Consider the following 8,468-nt stretch of genomic DNA (forward strand, 5'->3'; position numbering starts at 1 on the left):
CAAATCCTCTCCTTTACAGCTCCATGCGTCGAACTTATCCCTTGAGATGGAAATGGTGAGAGATATGAAATTGGGACCTCGGGAGATATGTGTTCAATCCGATTCAAAGAATGTGGTCTCCGTATTACAAAAAAAGAATGGGTCTTCTTAAGTGCCTGCTTGCATTCACGAGATAGCCAGAGAGCTTGGTAAGGTGACCTTTGTGTTCATATTTCGTGAAATGAACCGGGCGGCAGACTTTTTAGCAACAATGTCAATGGATCCAGGACTTCAGTATTTCACCCCTGACGCTATGCCTGAGCAACTTAGAAGTATTCTTCATGAAGAAAGAATAGGGGTAAAGACTTCAAGAATTCGGGAGTAGTTGTGGAATAACTGCCTAACTCACCAAATTTTTAACTATAGAACAATGGAAAGTTGCCTATGATGAAGAAGCAAATAGTTCTCTCAGACAAGATTTTGATCTGATCATCAAGGGCACTTGCCTGAGCCGCTTTTGCTTCCTCAACTTCCTCTAGTGCAACCATTAGCACCTCCTCTACTTTCTCCCGCACGATTCTTGTGGCTTTTGTTTCCTTCTTTAATTCTTCACCTTTCTTCATCTATTTCGCTTCGCATCTCGCGGTTTCATTTTCTGAAGAGAACTGGTGGAGTGTTGATATCATCTCTTTGGAAGCTCCTCTCACTTTAGATTCTTCTAAGATGGCTGCTTCAAGCTCAAACTTGGTTTTCACGTGCAGATTTCCGACAATGGATTCTGTTTCCTCTTCCTTTTCCTTTAGTTCCAAATGCAGTGAAACATTCTCCATGTCCAACTTACGGGACTCAACCGTGGTTCTACGGGAGCTAGGATCGACCTCATTCTTCAAAGCAAGAAACTTGTTTGCCGATTCTTCAAGGGTAGCTTTATACAAATGTTTCTAAACATCCTTCTCAGCAAATATGTTTTCTTGTTCCTTCTGGACTGAAATCGTTGCTTCCTTCACCTGCCCAATTGCCTCATTTACAGCAGTAATTTCCTTAGATATCTCACTAGCTTTCTCCATGTTTGCTTTGGCTGCTTCCTTAGCTTCTGCTGCTTGCGTGAAGGCAGGAGATTTTGCTTTCATGGTCGCATCACACTCCTGATGCATTTGCCTCGATTGTTCTGCGGCATCAAGTTCAGCAATTGCAGTCACGTACTGCTCTCCTTTATTTTCCATGTCCTGTTTCTGGGCACGATCATTTCCCACAGAAGTATCACCCTTTGCTTCTGCAAGTTTGTTCTTCACAGCTTCTGGTGCCTTGATTGCAGCTTCGTTTGACTCGGTCACGGTTTTCAGTTCCTGGGTTAGTTCATCAACTGTCGTATTAGCCTTTTCAAGCAATGGATACTTTGTATTTTCAGCGTTCTTCAGCCGTTCCTCAAGCTTATTTAACTCTTTCTGAGCCAAGTGAAGCTGTGTTTCTTGTGGTAATACCCTCTGCAGTTAATCAGGAACAATTTTGAGCTAATCATGAGTTAAATACCTAATTCTGCATCATGTATCAAAGGGAAAAGATAAATGAAAATTTGCCAATCCAATGTATCATAATACTTGCCTCAGACAATGATACTACAAGAAATACCATTACAATAGTGCTACAAAGACGGAATCTACAATTAGTAACGCATACTATTTGCCTATCACGTCATTATACCAATACGCATTGTCTGCAATGAACTTCAAAACTATCACCGCCACATCATTTTGGATGCAAATTTGAGTTAAAGATCCTATTAGATCAGCTAAGTATCCAACAACAGGATTGTCACTAATTGTGTACAAGTATACATTTTTAGCATTGTTATAATGATGCAAGTATATTACCACCACACAAGAAGAAAAATACAGTCAGTGGTGTATGTTTCTATACAAGTACGAAAAATAGTATCAAAAATAGCTCTACAGAATGCACCTTTGTCTTCCTGATGGCAGGTTTTTCCCCTGAAAAAGCACTTTCACCAAACAAATCAGCATCTTTGACAGATTGAAATGGTGCCCTGGTGTCCATCTCTCCTACTTCCTCTTTGGGAGAGTCGGTAGCATTTTGACGGTCTGTTTCCTCCATAGCGCTTTATGTATTATTTCCTAATCAGCCACCTGCTCATAAAGAAGACAAAAAACTTGAAGTTTGAGTTAGTCTAGAGAAGAATGATGATGATTATCCTAAGTGAAGTTGCACAAACATCCTAATATCACCAACTATTAAGGAGGATAAACTGAAGTGGCAAATAAGGATTGGTCTTGGTCAAGCTTAACAACCAAACAGGTTATACTTCAGAAAAGTCATCAGGCGAATGCTTTCACAACCAAACAGGTTGCACACAGGGATCAATCTTTGCAGGGGCCTTATACTATAAATCTCAACAGACGTTGAACGGGCTGCAGGTTATCCACATCGACCTTTTCAAATAGCTGCTATGAAAATACAGACATCAAAGATCCTTCGATCCACAAGATGACATCAGAAGATATAGTCGTGAGATAAATAAACAACCTGTCTAAGGCGGTACAATACAGCACAGCAAACTTTTTTCTTATGATTGGCGAGCACGGGAAACTTGAGACATGAAAATCTACCAAACTAGCGTTCGTAGCCGTTTGATGCATGGGACAAAAAAATAGTTTGTGTGCAGCGAAAATCACACAAATGTATGGTGCAGAGAAAAGTTAGACCACCATGTGAAAATGCTTCCGATGCATGGAATCATTCTTCCTTAATTTTCCTAAAAGTTTTCACCCCTCCCCACGTTCGCTCTCTCCCACGTCCTCTCTCTCTCTCTCTCTCTCTCTCTCTCTCTCTCTCTCTCTCTCTCTCTCTCTCTCTCCAAATTTTAAAAAAAAAAAGGAAAAATCTAGGAAATTAGGAATGGTGGTTTGGAGGCTTGTGAGGCCCCAAATACGTTTATATAGTATATGTAATGATGCCAGTAACAAGAGAGAGGCAAGATGAAGCCTCAAATAACTTCAAATTGAATTGAGAAGAACCAAAACATCCAAAGCTAATGTAAAAATTGCAAACCCAATCAAATACTAATTGGTAACTAGAGAACATAAAACATGTAAAAATAAAACATATGTTTTGTAACTAGAGAACATAAAACATATGCACATTCCACATATACAAACATAACGGCGTCTAAAAACCTTACTGAAATCTCGAATCAACTGTAAACTGGAGTTCAAAAATTCCTAAAACCCCATCCACTCAACTACTCGCTAGTTACAAAACATGACCGAAACCGGCATACACGCACTTATCAAAGACATGTAAAAATAGTACAAATAGATGCATGTAAGAAACAAAATAACTACAGCAAACTGAAAAAACCCTGAACCCTGAACACTGAAACCGGGCAAAGCCCCTTTCAAAATAAACAGTACTATATTTCAAAAAAATTAAAAAACATCTAACGATTTCTCCAAAAAGAGGTGCAGAATAACACATCGCAAAGCAAAACGGTAAGAACATCTAGCTCTTTTGTGCGAGAAACTGAAAACCCTAGAAACCCAAACGACAAAAACCCTAAAAAGAGTCAACTCACCTCGGACCTGGAACCCTCGAATCGCGCATGGGAAGAAAGCCCCCTCAAGTGAACAGAGCCCAATTTCAGAACCCACTACTCCCCGATACGACTCTTCCAACGAACCATTGTCGAAACAGCATAGGACTACTGGTAGCAAGATAAGGAAACTCGCCGTCGATCTAATCACCGCGCGTTGATGGCCATGGAGTCGGGAAGAAGGATCGCAGAAGAGAGAGAGGGAGAGTCGTGAAGAAAAAATCGCAGAGAAGAGAGACACACAAAAGCTGCAAAAGAGCCGAATCGAGCCGAGCTTTACAATGTTTAGATTTGGTTCATTAAGTTTTAAGCGAACTCGAGCCGAGCTTGAACTCTATGAATTTTTGACGAGCCGAGCTCGAGCTGAACTTCCGTAGGTTTGAGTCGAACTCGAACATGTTCACGAGCCTCTACGAGTCAAATTTTTTAGATATTTATACTCTCAAATAGAGCTAGAACTGCAAATATAATCATTATTTGATACATAAATATGTTCATTCATATACAAAATTATGAAAAAACGTATTAAAATGCAAGTTTATCGTACTTTTAAAGATTCATATATGTATAAGTTATAAAATTTTCATAATAATATACATGTAAAAATTTATAAATATTAAATGTTATATGTGAAATTTTATAAGTATATGCATATACTCCAGATTCGCAAGCCTAACTGAGCCGAATATTGTCATGTTCAGGTTCGGCTCGTTTACGGAACGAGCCTAAAATTGAGTTCAGGTTTGGCTCGTTTATTAGACGAGTCGAATTCGAACGAGCCCTTATCGAATCGAGCCTCGAATAGTTCGCGAATTGGCTGCTTCATTTGCAGCCCTACAGTGAGTGACACACTCACCAGACCGAGAAGGATCGATTTGATAAAAGGCAAATGCATTTTATTACCCATTTTGTTCAACCCGGAATGGACGAACAATATCTGGCCACATAACAAATGTGCGAAAAGACAGAATCACCCAATTGCTTAACACTATATGGCTAGGGCTGTAAACGAGCCGAGCTGAACTCTAATAGGTTCAGGATCAGTTCGTTAAGGCATTGGTGAGGCTCGAGTTCCGCTCGGGTTCGATTTGAGCCCGCACAAGCGAGCTCGAGTTTGGCTCGTGAAAAAATTTCAAGGCTCGGGTTCGGTTCATCAGGGCTCGTTAAACTTAAACGAGCCAAACCGAGCCGAACTTAGGCTCGAATCTAATTCGTTGGAAATTAAATTTCAAGGCTCGGGCTCGTTAAACTTAAACGAGCTGAACCGAGTCAAATTTAGGCTTGAATAGAGTTCGTTGGAATTTTTTTTCAAAAAATATCATATCATATAATCTCCCAATATGCCAAAAAGAAGCAGAAAAAGACAAAAGCTCCAAAATAAAGATTGCACCAAAATCAACCCACAAAAGATTTATCTAATAAATACAGTCCATACAAAATGTACATCTAAATAATATTTAAAGTGGGTTGGGGATAAAAAAAATTCACTAATTATATATATAAATAATATTAAAAATTTCACTAAAGTTTATAATGTTTACGAATACACTCCCAAAATATTATTAATTATATTTTTACCCCAAATTCGCGAGCCTACACTACAACAAAAAACATCAATGGTGATATGAAAAATTGTCACAAAAGCTCCAATTTTTGTCACCTATTATCATTGGTGACACAGGTGAGGGTGTCATTGTATCCGTGACACTAAAAGTCAAGGGCGACAAAAATTGTGCACTTGTCACGAAATAATGTCATCAGTGACAAAAAGAAGGTGTCCATGACTGACACGAATACGCAGACACGTGTCCATGACTGACATTTGTTGTAGTGTATATCGATAGAAAACTGGGGAAAGGAGTGTATCTAATGTCTAGATATATATGTAATGCATGGCTTTATTTTGTCTGCCTAGAAACTAGCAAGTCTATGAAACATAAAAAACTCGCACTGGTACAATTATCCACAGTACAAAAGGCACTCATTAATATTTAATTAGGCTATGACAATCCATACATTATTTTAGTTCCTAATAATACCTGGCACCATCTTTCTTTTTCAAGTAAGTATCAACCAGTGATTCCTCTCTCAATCTTTTTTGAGATGTGAATTATTAGTTATATAGATTCAATAGGCATGTTTTATTATTTTAAATGCTACTAATACAATCATACAACTAGTTACCCATTTGGATTCACGCATTTCGATTAGATAGTAGTAAACTAAAAAACTATTCTAAAATTATTCAAAAAGGAGGAATCATAATATTAAACTTCCTCTAGATTTCAGCAATCAGTAGCAAAATATAGGGGCAGATTTTTTTATACTATCTTGTAATGAGCATGGACAACAAGGTAAAACAAAAGCAAAAGACATTTATGATCGGGGATTCAAAAAATAGCCAAGGACCAAAGCTCATTAGAACATCACCATACTAGTAAAGCAGCCAAGGATCAGATTTCTTTACCTATATTGGCCCTCATTGTTGCAAAATTTCATAAATAAGTAGAAAATTTCAGCAAATATAATATTGTTCTTCCAAAATAAATGTTGCCTAGAGAGTGCAGCCTTTGCCCCTATCTATAGTACTATCCCAGCTTCTCATTCATGATCTCTAGATTGAAAGTCAGCCCATCAATAACGGGCCCTCTATTATAACTTCCGTATCAAAAAGGGCGACCTGCGACGTTCGTATTACTTCGAGGGAATGGATCAGCAAAACCTTAAGGATCCTACCTTAGTCCGTAAAGTCTACTTTTTTGTTCTTCAGCCGAAACCCATACTAAAAACGAGATATTCGAGATGGAAATTCCCAAATAGAACAGATACATTCGACACAGGAGGTAGGGGATTGAGTAAAAAACACGAGCTATCCTGGACAAGACGATTCCTCAAAATCATTAATATCTGCACCAGGCAGAGAGGAGACTCACAAGAGTAGACCAGTTGCGGGTCACCCCAAAAAAGAAAAAATCAAGGCCCTGAACTAACCGCTTAAAAGCTAAACGTGTCTAAACCAGACCTTTTCCCGGTATAATTCTTGAACCAGGGCAACTTCAATCAACTACTAATGATCATGGGAAGGGAGAGGGTTTAAAAACCAGCAAGGACGAAAAGTAATCGGGAAGAGACAGATGACTATCAATAATCCCCTAATTAATCCCTTGCCATTGAGTAACGTATTAGTATCGAAGACAGAATGGGACGTAACCAAATGGGATAAAATGGAAGAACTCCACTCACTTGACTTCCGATTCGAACTTTATGTCTACAAAATCGAATTAAGAACGCACAAGCAAAACAAAATATCCAAGAAATCGGAAGAAATTGTTGACAATGGAGGAATAAGTACCAGAAATCGCAGAGATGGAGGGTGCGGTAATGCGCCTCCACGTGGTGGTGGACGAGAGAGAAGATGGGGTGGAAAACCCAGCTGAGGTTGAGAGAGACGCTGCTGAGAGAGAGAGAGAGAGAGAGAGAGAGAGAGGGAGACTGATCCAGGGGTGATTTGTCGAGGCGATTATAAATGCAACTGTAAATTTACTGCATATAACTACTCCTCCCTCCGTCCCTTTTTAAGTGTCCTGTTTCGTAACTCCAACTTATTAAAAAGACATCATCATTATACCTTTCACATCAACTTTTTCCTCCACTTTCCTTACTTACTCATCATCATTACGCTTTTACTCACTAACTTTTCAAAATAAAATCTACTTTTAGGGACAAAATAGACAATACACCAATTTTTACCCTCCTAACTTTATAAAATGAACACTTATTAAGGGACAGCCCAAAATGGAATACTGGACACAAAAAAAAGGAACATAAAATGGACACTTATTAAGGGACAGCCCAAAATGAAATACTGGACACAAAAAAAAGGAACGGAGGGAGTACTAAATAAAACACCCAAATTTTATAAAAATTTACTACATATAACCTCTAAAATATTCCTAAACTTCCAAAATTGCCCTTCTATCCCCAAAACTTAATCTATGTTGCAGACAACCCTCCTCCTTCCCCATTCTCTCTCTCCCCCCTACTCCCCTGTATTCCCTTCCTCCTCTTCTCTTCTACGTTAATCTCCTGCCGCAACACCACCGCACCACCACCAACACACCACGTCACCACAACCAGCAGCAGCTTCCACCACCACCCGTCGGCCATCCTCCACCTCACAGGCGGCCACAATCCCAGCAGTACACCTCCATAACTGCCGCCCACCCCTACCTCCATAACTGTTGCACCACCACCACCACTAGTGACCCACCATCATCAACTCCATTATATTATACGGTAGTGTTCAATCCTAAACTTCAATTTTTTTCGTATTTTACGCATTTGGGGTATGAATTGGTTTACAATTGGGAGTCAAACTTCAATTTCTTTGACTGGTTCCTTTGGATTTTAGAATCTGATTCATCTTAAAATTTTCGGATATATGAACCTGAGTGGTCAAAACATTTTCAAACTTATGAATCCGAAAAAATTGAAAATTTTCGAACTTGAGTATCCGAACTTAAGTATTCGTTGCCACCAATTGTGTGTCTACAGAAATGGGTATGCTGCGTTTATCATAGGGTTTTCTTTGATCTATAAATTGAATTGGTAATCGGACTATTGAACCTCTTGATGTGGCGGTTTTCATCCAAAAACCCCAACACTCAACTCGACCAATGTGAGAGGGGGGTCGGGGGATGGCGATGGCAAGTAAGTGGTCCTATGGGCCTTCTTATGTTTTTGGCACGGCTACAGATACCATTGTGGTACTGTTATGGCTGAACCTAGTGTAATGCCTTGTTTTGCTAATGGAGAGGTTGTTATATTGTTCTGTTGATGCTGCTATTGCTTTGCTTACTGGTGCTTCTAAGAATAAAGTTTT

At 39.2% G+C, this 8,468-nt stretch overlaps 1 pseudogene; it reads right to left on the reverse strand.

The window, feature by feature from the left end:
* Positions 1–382: 382 nt before the first annotated feature.
* LOC131303463 (WEB family protein At5g55860-like) lies at positions 383–7,096 on the reverse strand (annotated as a pseudogene).
* Between the last annotated feature and the right edge of the window lie 1,372 nt (positions 7,097–8,468).

The sequence above is a fragment of the Rhododendron vialii genome, chromosome 10a (assembly GCF_030253575.1).
Source record: "Rhododendron vialii isolate Sample 1 chromosome 10a, ASM3025357v1".
In the NCBI taxonomy this organism is placed as follows: Eukaryota; Viridiplantae; Streptophyta; class Magnoliopsida; order Ericales; family Ericaceae; genus Rhododendron; species Rhododendron vialii.